Source organism: Mercenaria mercenaria, chromosome 10, assembly GCF_021730395.1.
Source record: "Mercenaria mercenaria strain notata chromosome 10, MADL_Memer_1, whole genome shotgun sequence".
Lineage (NCBI taxonomy): Eukaryota > Metazoa > Mollusca > Bivalvia > Venerida > Veneridae > Mercenaria > Mercenaria mercenaria.
The window spans coordinates 64,497,501-64,511,391 of NC_069370.1; the positions used below are offsets into that span (position 1 = coordinate 64,497,501).

At 35.0% G+C, this 13,891-nt stretch overlaps 1 pseudogene; it reads right to left on the reverse strand.

The window, feature by feature from the left end:
- LOC128546439 (putative nuclease HARBI1) overlaps positions 1 to 3,252 on the reverse strand; it is a 6,740-nt pseudogene extending 3,488 nt beyond the window's left edge.
- Between the last annotated feature and the right edge of the window lie 10,639 nt (positions 3,253 to 13,891).

The following is a 13,891-nucleotide window of genomic DNA, read 5'->3' on the forward strand; positions in this document are numbered from 1 at the left end:
TTCATCAGATTTTTAGCTCACCCGAGCCAAAGGCTCATGGTGAGCTTTTGTGACCGCTCAGTGTCCGTCATGTGTCGTGTGTCCGTCAACATTTTCTAAAAAAATCATCTTCTTGAAAACCGCGGGCAGAATTATACAAAACATCACAGGACTGATCCTTGGTTGCCCCCTTTCAAATTTGTTCAAAGAATTGAATTCCGTGCAGAACTTTGGTTGCCATGGCAACCGCATGGAAAAGCTTTAAAAATCTTGTCCAAAACCGCAAGGCGTAGAGCCTTTATATGACATCTAATGGTCCTCTATGAAAATTGTTCAAGTTATGCCCCTGGGGTGAAAAGAGGCCCCACCCCGGGGGTCCCAAGTTAACATATACTTGTATAGAAAAAACTTTAAAAATCTTCTTGTATGAAATTACTAGACCAAGGCATTTGATATTTGGTATATAGCATTGCCTTGTGGTTCTCTACCAAGATTGTTCAAATTAGTACCCTGGGTGAAAACAGGCCCTGCCCAGGGTCCTAAGTTTTATATAGACATATATATATATGTATAGGAAGAATGTTTAAAATCTTCTCGTCTGAAACTGCAGGCCTAGGCTTTTGATATTTGGAAAGTGGCATTGCCCAGTGGTTCTCTACTGAAATTGTTCAAATTATGCTCCTGGGGTGAAAGAGGCCCTGTCCTGGGGTCCCAAGTTTTACATAGACTTACATAGGAAACATTTTTAAAAATCTTCTTGTTTGAAAGTTCAAGGCCTAGGCCTTTGATATTTGGTATGTAACACTATGTAGTTCACTTGACTATGACCTTGACCTACTGACCTACTTTTTTGTTTTTTAAGATACAGCCTTAAAATTTGTATAACATGTACAGTTTTGCACACTGATCTTAAAACTGACTTTCAGTGACAATGAATATGACCTACTGACCTACTTTCTAATATTTTAGCTTCAGTTTGCCAATTTAAACATGTGGCTCATATAACTCAGGTGAGAGATTCAGGGTCATCATGACCCTCTTGTTAAATAAATTCACATAATTATGTAGTCCTGTATCATTGTAACAAGACTGATATAGTTATTACTGGTTCCTTAGAAAAGATGTCTATCACGAGGAGTAGGTACTTGCATTATGTGTAAAACGTTTTGCTTGATTTCAAAATAATTTCATTCACATTACACCCTTGTGTGACCTTCTACAAAATATACAATAATTGTTCATAGTATTCCAGTTAGTGCATGTATCCTCCTATCTGTTAGTTTTCATTTAACAACATCTTTGAAACCACTGAATGTATTTAGATGATACTTTACACAACTGAACTATTTGTGGCCGTCTTTCAAAGATCAAGCCCATGCGATAAACGGTTGTGCAAAATTGAAACCGGTTTCTACTAGTAATTGATTCAGGTCCTTTTAACCGAGTAAGCGTCTCAGTCCGACATGTAAATGACATGTACATGTGATATAGGCTAATAAAAAGAAACAATGAATTTCCTCTTATCTGATCTATAATGCTTATTGTTTGATATTAATATAATTCTATAACTAACTTATATAACACACTAAGTCTTGATATTTAGCAAGTGATGGAAGGTTTGGCTTTCCCTTTATTTTTCAAATTAATGCCCTTTGAGTCAGAAATGGATAAGTTCCTGTGTGTGACATGTTATTACGACAGGTTTATGTGTATTAGAAACTTTGGAAATATTACCTGAATACATAGCAGATTCAGTTTTGACATTTGGTGTGTGATACAAGGGCTTGAATGTTACCAGGGTCAAAAAGGTCACACCAATTATATAATAATAGCTAATATAATAAAAAAGAAACATTGAATTTCCTCCCATCTGAATCCATAATAGTTATGGTTATATATTTTTATAAACCTGAATACATAACAGCTGAAGTTTTGACATTTGGTGTGTGATACAAGGTTTGAATGTTTAAACTATTATGTAAGGTTAAAAAGGCCATGCCCATTAGATGATATTATCTATATAATATAAGCTAATATATAAAAAATAACATTGAATTCCCTCTCATCAGAATCCATAATAGCTATGGTTTGATATTTTATATAAACCTAATATTGAATTTGTACAATTAAGCTTAAGAACACTCATGAAGACTTTTACAGAGAAATCTCTACCCTACCCATTCACCTCCAAAAATAACCTTCAGCAAATGATATATTGACTTAAATACCTCTTACCTCTCTCTAGTTAGTTATGTGAAATGTATTTTAAGATCAATTACAATGATCACCATTGTAACACAGAGAATTGACATAGTGGCATAAAACAGAATTAACTTAGCATTCACTCTTGTAATGCTATGCATTTCTTCTTGGCATTTTTACATAAAAAATAGAAGAAAACTACCTTGTATTATATCTTAAAGGTAAGTGTTTAGAATAAGGAAAGAGTGGAGATGATGAATTATAGATATATATTAACAGTCTTTGTGCCTCGTCCATGGTACCCACACTTCCTTCCATGTGTGTAACAGCAAGGGGAGGGCATACAAGATCTCTGAGTGGTACACCAGCATTTGATACAACTGTAGCCAGCTCGAGAAAATTCGGTGTTAATTTACATGCACATTCAAGGTATTTATATCATGTATACTGTATAAATGAAAGCAATTTTTATTGTTTTGTTGAGGTTGTACAACAATGTTCAGGTATAATACGGGTAGGGTGGCTGGTTACACCCCTCATGACCACATCTATCATATATAGTTTATGCAAGAAAAATAACGCCACAAAATCAAAAATAATGAATTCAGGATTTATTTCATCTTCTTGAGAAAAATATCCTCGAGAATTGCACAAAAACGTTTTTTATTTGGTTCTTTATATCCAGGATAATATGGGACTCGTACAATTCTTGAAAAAGGGCCTATCACAGTAATATTTAAGAATTGATGTGGCATTATTTTTCCATACATAAGTAAATATAAATCGGTAAAATTACTTTGTCATGATAGATCTATGTGTGTAACTTTCAAATAAATACAATTTTATCAACAATTTGAAAGTTACGTATTGATCCGATTTAAGACTTTCGGGTATTTACTATACCGTTGGGTCAATAAGTGTAACAGTTTACATTGGAAACCAATCATATCGCTTCGTCCGATACTTACTTGCTATGTTGTAAAATTCTTTGTGGATTGCTCTTGCAGCGTCGTTCCCGGAATTTGATGTACTGTCTCTAATGAACAATTGCTGCTGTGGTTCTCCGAACATGCCGAGAAAAAACCGAAGACTTGGAGACAACCGTGAATGTCTCCAATAACAAGATAAGGCTCCACTGGCAAAAAACTGGAGCGTAACCAGGAGAGATATCATGGGCGGAAGGGGAGACGAACGAAAAGTCGGGCTCTCCAACGCGTTGAAAATCATTCCCAATAGAAAAACAATAGATTCCGGATGGAATCTGTAGCGTTGCCTAATCTCGGAGCGTGATAAAACCTCAAGAGGGTTTATACGATCGGGTATAACCCTTTCTACTCGCTGTCTACGGCGCAATCTCTCGAGGCGTCTTACAAAGTCGGCCATATTTGAGTAGATAACAACAATTTGAGGAAGCCATAGAGCTGTCTCAAATTAACACACTCAACTCAAGGTTTGAGTACTTACATGAGTCGATAAAATATTCGTGAAACACATCTCAAATAATTACTCAACTTAAGTCAAAACATGAGTACACTACTGAGTTTAAGTAGTTACAAGGGACTTAAGTTTTTTTGTGAAACCGGGGCCTGGACATGCGCTTATTAATAATAGTTCATTCTCACAACAAACATTATATTAATTATGTTACAATATCGCATGAGATTGTCTATTTTCGGAGACGGATATTTTCACGAACTTTAAACTGTTCAAGATAAAAATGCATTCTATACACATGTATACATTATTCTAAATTCACATAGATCTTCTCTTCTACACATGTTGTCTATTAGTCACACATTCGCGAGATAAGCCTGCATCGGTTTACATAGTCTTCCTGTACAGGGTGGCCAACCCACGTGACTTTTGGATATCGAACACGCGAGAAAACGTCTCGATTCAGGTAATATTTTTGCCTATATTTTCCTTATTACTTGACGGATTTTTATAAGATAAACAGCGTCGAAGACACCAAAATGAGTGCTTTCTTCCGCACAAAGCCTCTGCCGTCAGTTCTCTGTACTTTTCTCAAACACTTCGCCCAACTGCTTTTTCGTGGAAAAACTGTGTAGATAACGTACACACTTTCTTCCAAAACGATCAGTTTTTTCAAGATCAACAAACTTCAGTAGAAATCTATAGCAGAAATATTATAGCGCATGATTTAATTTAACCGTATATAATAAAACCTACAAGATTGGATGAAACACTAGTTGTTTAATGAGAAATCTTGCGAACTGGATATCGTACACACATATATAGTGTATGATATCGTTCACACTGATTTCATGAACTAACCAGGATAATGTTAGAATTACATTGATTTTTCTAAGTTGTATGTTCAAGTAAAAACCTTTAATATCACTGTTTCGGTGAATTCTATTTTAGGTAATAATGCCTCACATATCTTTCCTATTCATAAAAAAGGTACACCAAAAGTAATAAAATTGAAGATGCAATTATTATAAATATTGTTTGTTCTCTTTTGAACAAGAATGTGGGTCTTATTTTACATGTACTTCGACCGTCTGTTGTCATATTTGTATAAAATATCAAGCTTTTTATTCAGAATTATGTATTTTCATGGGTTCAGGCTACTCGTGTGATTAACATATTTATTCTACGTACTCCAAGTAGTGAACATCAATATTGAAATATAGCCGTGTTTTCGTAATGTTGGCAGTTCTATTGTTCCTTTCATTTTGCAATTTGTTTGTAAAGAGCATATTTTGTAACATGTTTGAAACACCCTTACTTCCTAAATGAATATATCTACATACAAAGTAATCATAATCATAATGACAGTGTAAGTGTGAGAAATATATTCTGTACGAAACTGACCATGTAAGTAGAAATGTACTTCCAAACAAGATTCATTGAACATTTCAAAAAGTATTTCCTACTCAGCATGATTGTGTATAGTGATAAAATGGTCTTTAAGGTATAAATTTCCAAAGTTAAGAATCACACAAGGCGGATATCTAAACACTTTTTCTGAACTTTGTGTGCTTTCCTGAAAAAAAAGCAAAAGCAAAAACAAACCAAAAAAAAAATATATCTGGTCAACATTAATATACAATTTATGAATCTGCATCTTTTTCAGAAATGAGTGCGAAAAATGTTATATCTGTTCGGCTTGGGAAATCCCTAAAGAGTGCTGAAGCACTACAACAGCACGAAAAGAGACACAATAACAGTGCGCCTTACATATGATGTGGGTAATCGCCTTTTTTGAAAGCAAACCTGAAGAGACATGAATGCAATGTTGACGGAGAGGTTAAATCACATCTGTGTATAGATTGTGGAAAAGCTTTTGTGACAAGATGTGACATATGTGGTTTTACCGAGGAGGATAACAGTAAACTTGAAGACCATATATCAAAGCACAACGAGTTGAGGGTATATAGATGTAGTAGGTGCAACCTGACTTGCAGGTATCGTAAGCAGCAGTCTCAGTCGACACATAAAGAAAAAACACAAGTGATGTTTTAACATTTATATTTGATTATTGTATTCCGTAATACAAGTTTCCGTGAATCGGTTAGAAGGCAGATAACGTTTTAGCTGCCATCATTATAATATATTAAAAACTTGACATTGACTGATTATTGTTGATATCAGTTTGCAAAATAGCAAAGTAGTATATTTTTCAAATGTTACTAGATTTCCAAACTATATCTATCCCGAGCATTTTAGCCCTCTACTGGTCGAAAACCATTTTCGGGGACTGTAGGATTGCGCTTTTCCGTCTGTATGTCATTCTGTAATTCCGTCCGTCCTCAATATATTGTCCGGTCCGGTCTGTCATTTAATACAACTTGGCAAAAAGTTTTTCATAATGAGACAATGTGTCACGTAGGTCATACGTTTAAATATTGCATGAACAGAGTTTGTTTCGTATCCGATAATGAGACAATTCGTCAAGCATAACGTTCCTACCCCTAGTTTATAGGTCAAGGTCACAATTGGTAGTCAAAAGTTAACATTGCATGAACAGGGTCTGTTTAGTATCCGGTCCAGACCTCTGTCATCCATTAAGGAATTACAGTATTACTTCGATAATCAGACAATTTGTCATGCGCAAAGCCAGGTCCCTAGTTCAAATGTCAAAGTCACACTTTGAGGTCAAAGGTCAATAGAGTTTTTCCCCTGTCGGGTCCATTTCTCTGTCATCCACTGAGGGACTTTAATATTACGTAGCACACATGTTTACAATAATAGGACAACTTGTCATGAAGATCACCCAAACCCTATCTCAAAGGTCAAGGTCACACTTGAAGGTCAAATTCAAAACTGATCTTTCCCTATCCAGTCTTGAAAATATTTTTAACAGAATCGCATGTGTCATATGGGCCGAATTCAAATATTGTTGGTGCGGTTTTTTTTTTCTTTGAAATTCTTTTTTTCAGAAGTACTTCCGTTAAATATGTTGCTTTTCTAAGTTTCATTTTCTCATATTTGCATGGAATTTGATTAAGTTGAAATTAAAAGCTTTTTCATATTTGTAGATGTTATAAGCAATAAACAACTGTATCTTTTTATATATGCAAAGTTTTATCCAAACGATGTCTGCTTTAACATATCATGTATATAGTACAATATTGCATGTTCTAGTATATCATTGATAAAGGTTATGCTATAGTTGAGATAATTAGTTGCCTTCCAGTAGGAGATTTCGTATTGCTGTTTCGTATTGCTGGGCAATACGTCCTTCACTTCTTTGAATTATCTTCATTTTTGTGAATTATCTCCAATGTTTTACTTACTTACATTTAAGACAATATCTTTGATGACTACACTGAATTTTACTGTATTTAAGCAAGTTTTAAACAGTCAAACTTTTGTCCGAAAAGGGGTACGAATCATATTTTGGGTTAGCTTTAGTTTGATGAACTGTGATTTTTACTTAACTGTACTGTGATTTATTGCTGTGATTGTATTTCGTCACTTTGATAATACCAATAAAACATATTAATGGAATAAACAAATCAAAATATTGAATACACTGTCTTGTCTTTTTAATGGGAATCAGTGCATAAACATATACATGTATGTACATTGTATGATATAAAGGTTTTGCATTGTGATGTATAAACTATTCTTATTGTATCTACCAAATATACATTTTCACACTCCTGTACCAATCTGAGCTCACATAACTAATTACATACACTTGGTTATTTAATTTCGTTAATCCTTGATGCAGCTTTTGGCCATCGAATGTTAAACAGCAATATTTTCCTTCCATTGCTTCAGACAAAGATTAATTGCGTCGAGAAATACACCTGGTTTTATTGGAAAAAAATCGTCGTCTTCAAGCATACTATAAGGATTAAATTTTCGGACATTGTCCAAACTAGGTACAGTGAAATTAATATCCGCCTCGCTAGGAGCACAGAGTCCTTTTTGAGCTTTCTCACTCACAATTTGTTCAGAGCTTTTGTACTCAGACATAAAATGAATGAATCTGCCTCCAAATGTTCTATATCCGAATTTCCAGAACTTTTTTTTATCCTCCGAGTAACGCATAATACTGGTACTTTCACAGCTATGAAATCCAGAGCAAAAACGCTATACATTGTATTTGATAATGGAAATCTTTCGAAATAATTCTAAAAGCATCTCGTCTAATCCTTCCTCAGCAAGACTGTCCAACACTTTTGGAAGAAGTTGAATCCATTTCTTTCTCTGAACTTTTTTTCTCTTTCTTAGATGAGGCTTCTTTCGTGTCATCGTGCTGGAAGAAGAAAGTTATCAAAGAGATAGGAAATTGGAATTTTAACAAATTTCTAGCATTTTCTTAATTTTTTTTCATTAAATCAATATTCAGCTTTAATATGGGAAATGACACTGAACTGAAACTGTAAGGTTAATGTTTTTCACATTGCTGTTAAATACAAATAATCAAATGTCAACGCACAGACGTTATTATAGATGCTGTACAGTGTGAACGATATCCATACATAAAACATGTGTGTACGATATCCAATTCGCAAGATTTCTCATTAAACAACTAGTGTTTCATTCAATCTTGTAGGTTTAATTATATACGGTTAAATTAAATCATGCGCTATAATATTTCTGCTATAGATTTCTACTGAAGTTTGTTAATCTTAAAAAAACTGATCGTTTTGGAAGAAAGTGTGTACGTTATCTACATAGTTTTTCCACGAAAAAGCAGTTGGGCGAAGTGTTTGAGGAAAGTACAGAGAACTGACGGCAGAGGCTTTGTGCGGAAGAAAGCACTCATTTTGGTGTCTTCGACGCTGTTTATCTTATAAAAATCCGTCAAGTAATAAGGAAAATATAGGCAAAAATATTACCTGAATCGAGACGTTTTCTCTCGTGTTCGATATCCAAAAGTCACGTGGGTTGGCCACCCTGCTGTAATTTGATATTTACTGGGATAAGATAGAGCAAGTTTATAAATACTTTACACAAAGGGAAGGATCCGCAACGTGAGTAACAGATTTTTAAAAATTATACTTATTTTAAAAGTTATACTGATTTATATTCCGTATTTTTTTTTAAAAAAATTGACTTATTTTTGTTTGTTAGCAATTTCATAAAATTACATTTTACGAACTTATAGAATTTTTTTTTTTCACAGAATTTAAAATATTACATATTTGTTTGGCACGTATTAATTATGCTCTTAGTAATACCACTAGTATATTTGTATATGTTAAATAATGAAACTGTCAAATTTTATACATTTCAGGTGGAAATGTTAATTGGCGGAGTTGAAGAAACATACAAAAATGACGAAACTTGAAAGTTTCAATTACTGCATTACTTTTTGGACTTGTATTAGACTTACGTCGCCATAATATGAAATAAAGATGATAAAATACATGTGTTGATTACTTGTTTGATTGCAAATTACGTTGAAAATTTGGTCAGATTTTGGTTGAAAAGTGGTTAGATTTAGGTTGGAAAATGGTCGGAATGCGACGTCTAGCCAACGTCAGGATCCGACGTCTAAATGGTTTGCAAATCCAACCAAAATCCAACGTTAATCCGACGTCGGGGTCCGACGTCTATACGACGTCTAACCGACGTCAAATGCCTACTGGGACATGGAACCTTCAATGATACACGGGTTGTGTCGTGTAATTCCATAAAGAGCGGCGTTTGGTCCCCAGATAAAGTAATATGTTTGCCCCAAACGAGAAAACAATGGAGAGAACTGAACAAACCGGAATTTAGAAAGGAGATCTGAGGTTATGGAGCCTGCATATCACAGCAACTGTCAAAAGACAACATTAAAAAGCAGGCACGTACCATATCCAAGGGATGATTATACAATACCCCAGGCTATGAAAGCGTGAGTATTGGAACCACCCAGGCCGAAATGGTCATGCTGAGAAACTATGCAGTACCATTAACACGACATAAAAGTCGTACTGAACGATCTGAGAAGATCGAAATATAAGAATTCTTATTGTCGTAGATATTCTGCTGTGTAAGCTGGAATCCTATGGCCTCTCAGAATACTCGGTTAACATTCTGTCTTCATACTGTTCTAACAGGAAGCAACAAGTCATGGTTGGTGGGGTTGTCAGCACTATGGCTCAGATAAAAAAGGGTGTGCCCCAGGGCTCTATATTAGGTCCCCTACTATTTAATGTCTTCATCAACGACATTTTTTACATTATTGATAAATGTACATTGTACAATTATGCTGACGACAACACACTTTCTTTTAGTACCCCCAACTTTAAGCAGTTGATCCAGGTCCTGCAAAATGAAAGCAGTATACTTATAAATTGGTACCCATATACAAAATATATGCAAAAAGGCAGGTCAACAGCTTAACATTCTGAAAAGAATAGGTAGAAATTTATGTAGACTCAATAGGCTCACCATTTTTCATTCTTTTATTTTGTCTGATTTTAATTTCTGCCCGTTAGCACGGCATTTTTGCACCAAAGGGAACTCTACTAAGATAGAAAAGATTCAGGAAAGGGCCTTACGCTTTGTATATGAGGATTACACAAGCACATATCAAGATATGCTCGATAAAGCCAAGTTACCATCTTTGCACATCCGAAGAATCAGAATCATGGCCACTGAAACCTTCAAAATCTTAAACAAGTTAGCCCCTTCAGTTTTGGATGATCGTTTATGTAAGAGGAATGATTCTTATAATTTTAGATATACAAATATTTTACAGGTACCACATGTTAAAACAACTAGATTTGGTAAGAACAGTTTTAGATATGCTGCTCCAGGTCTGTGGAACTCACTACCAGAGGAATTCAGACTAACTAACAATTCTAATCAGTTTAAAAATATGATTTCTTTCTGGAATGGCAAAAACTGCAAATGTGTTGCATGCAACTCTGGATAGTTAGCTCTGCAGATCTGGAAAGGCATGATTCTTCTCTTTAGCCAATCCTATTCCTAGTTTCTCCAATTATACGCTTTAATTAATTTGCTTCGTGCATATGCTTTTCCTTAGTTTTTTTTTTATCCTTATGTGCTACTTTTATTTGGTTATATACAATGCTTGTCTTTTTAGTTCTTGTCTGTTTGCTTTGCTTTGTGAATGTGCTTTCCTTAGTTTTTATCATTATGTGTGCTTTTAATTTTGTTTGTCTACTATGCTTTCATCTTGGTTCTTGTGCTTTAATTCATTGTTTTTTTAGTTCATGTATTCTTAACAATGCATTTATGCCTTGATTATATGTTTTGCTTTGTAGCTATTTGTATTCTAATGCTTATATACAGTGTATTATATGTAGTCGGTTAAAAAGCTCTTATCAGCTTATGTTGTATTGTTGTATCCTCTCGCCGACTTTAAATAAAGCTTACTTACTTACTTAGATATCATTGCAGATCACTCACTTACTCAGTTAGTCGATAAATCATCAACTCGTAATTATAAAACTTTAGTAGTAGTATGTAAGTTTATTTATACTCCCCGCTGGTAAACCATATGGGCGAGACTATCTTCGTCTTCATCTCCGATCGTAGAGCTGAGACGGACGTCTTGTCATGCTGCTGTCGTAGTCCAGTTGGAGTACCGAATTCTGCGTTCGATGAAAATGACAATAGTAAGCTGAGGTGGTAAACGATCCTTCCTAGGGCCATAGCCCTTGTCCTTGGTTGTGACTTCATCGGCTGTCATGAATATAGTTATGGTCACTTCCGGTGAAGCCGCATGCCTGCTCCGCGACGTGCACGTGGCGAGAGCTCAGGAGCAGCGATAAAATTTTAGGTCTTCTATCTCTTTTTATACTACGTCACACCTCTCGCAAGTATTATGGACAGGGTGCGCGTCGGTGATTAGTACAGAATAAAAGAATAAAAACTGAAAGACAGTTCTTTCAGCAATAGCAAGAATGTGAAGGTGACGAATGTTGTTAAAATGTTAAAAGGATGGAGTAAAAAGATAAAAACAATTGCAGTTTACTTGGTATATATATCGTATAGAACATGACGAGCTTGGGATCTAAACGTCTATTCTCAAGCGTGCGCCAGTCAAGGATGTTTTGCATTTGTGAACGTGAGTAATCATTCTTGTCCCATCTGATCGTGCGTCGCTGGACCATTTCCAGCTAGTGAATATGGACCTGTGTAAGTGGTGACCATGCACATGAGGCATATTCAAGCTGCAGCTTGACCAATGTCTTGTATGCCAAAGTTTTGATGCTTTCATGTCTTGTATTGATGTTACGTTGGATGAAACCTAGTTTTCTGTTTGCATTAGTTGTAATTCTGGAGATATGTGTGTTCCATCTAAGATCGTGATCGTGACTGATGTCGACACCAAAGTATTTGGCATCTTTAACTGCAATGGGGACAACGTTTCACTAATTATACATCAATTATCGATAACATGGAAACAATTCCTCCAATCGGTGAAGCTGATCATTATATTATTCTTTCCACTTGTAATACCTCTCTTCGTAGATGTAAACGTAAACCAAGGCTACCCGCCGTATACGGCATCAAGTCAGAACGCCCCCTGGTCAAAACACCCCCTTGTCAAACCCCAACCCCGTTTTGATCAATACGTCCTCCATTTGGTTTAGATTTTGGTCAAAACACGCCCCCATACGCCCCCCACCCCACCTCATCATTATGTTTTTATAGTTTTCTTCTTTTTAATTCTATGCTCAATCTGACTAAAGTACATCTCCTATTACGCTACGCTTAGGATCTGAAGTCGAGCTATTGATAGCCTCGTTCTGACGACCCTTCCGATAGCCAACCAAAAGCTAACTTACAACATTCTGCAAGCTTAGAAAAGCCTTGGTTTTTTGATATCTACAATTCTAATGTCGTAAAATGTTTGATGACCAGTTAGCTCAGTTGGTAGGGTACTTGCTCTGTAAGCGAGGGGTCCCGCGTTCGAGCCCTGGACTGACTGCAAATTTTTTCTTATCTTTGACATGGGAACAAGTCGTCTGATTGGTTTAAATGAAAATAGATTTGCGAAATAAAAATAGCAATATTGGAAATCCAAAATATATCGGAGACGAATGTGAATGGTTCATTCTCAGATCTTCGTTTAGAACATCAAGTACTTTAGTCAGATTGATTCTATGCTTAATACTTTTAGATCCTGTATTACTAAATTCCAATTTTATTATAGTAAATCAACATCATCTTGGCTGAGAAACTTTTTCAATTTAGACCGTAGTCAATATCAGTACAGATAAACCATAAGTAACGGACTTAGAAAATCTATTTCTTTTATCAACACCTAAATCAGTTTAACACCTTTTAAATATACGTAGATTTTTATTAATTAAGCTGTATATTGACAGTATATACTTGTACCATTAAGTGTCATAAACCCATTAATCACGAGTTTTAAGATGTGAACATTTTGAGAAAGGATTATCTTTCTCTCAGCACAATCAACATTTGCTGAAATTTGAATATACAGATATGAATATGAATTTTATTAAGCAGAAAACATCTTGATTTGTTTATAGTCAAAACACCGTGAGTGAGAAAACAACATGTTATTTTAACATTTCCAAACAGTACACGAATCAGCTGGAATGTTATAGATTGATTTTCAACTGATCAGTTTTAACTTTATTTATAATCATTTTAAAGAACTATAACAACTGTTCTAAATGAAAATATCATACAATATATGACATAATTTACGGTATACAGTAATTTCAAACTGAACGTTGAAAAGTGGTCAGGAGAATTTTGCTGACGACTCCCGGTACATACATGAAAAATAACGTTCAGTCAAGTTTTATAAATTAAAGAGCTCCCGGTTTATACGGCATCACAGTTCAGTGTCCAGTTTCTTCAATACGGTAGGAAAATAATATGAACAGTATTTATTAATTCGTAGGAAGGTGTAAAAATGCATCTAACGGCGATAAACATTGAACAAATGATAATCACGAGCTGTATTTATTAACTGTGTGTGATATGACAGTGTCATAAGTTTGAGGTAGTGACGTTGCCTTGGAGGCGACAAATAAATATTATGCATGTTCTAAAATTTGTAATTTAAATATTTACATTCAATGTGTTCATACCCCTCATATTTTCAAATTTTCGCAAAATTGGACTAAAGAAAAAGAAATGAGAGCACTTTTCCAGGAATTTATTGACCACCCCTCGTACTAAAAAAGGAAAACATGCAAATAAAAAGATATAAAAACTAAGAATGTTGTCGTCTGTCTTCTCCTACCACATACAATTGTTTGAATTAAGTTTGTGTTATCTCAAA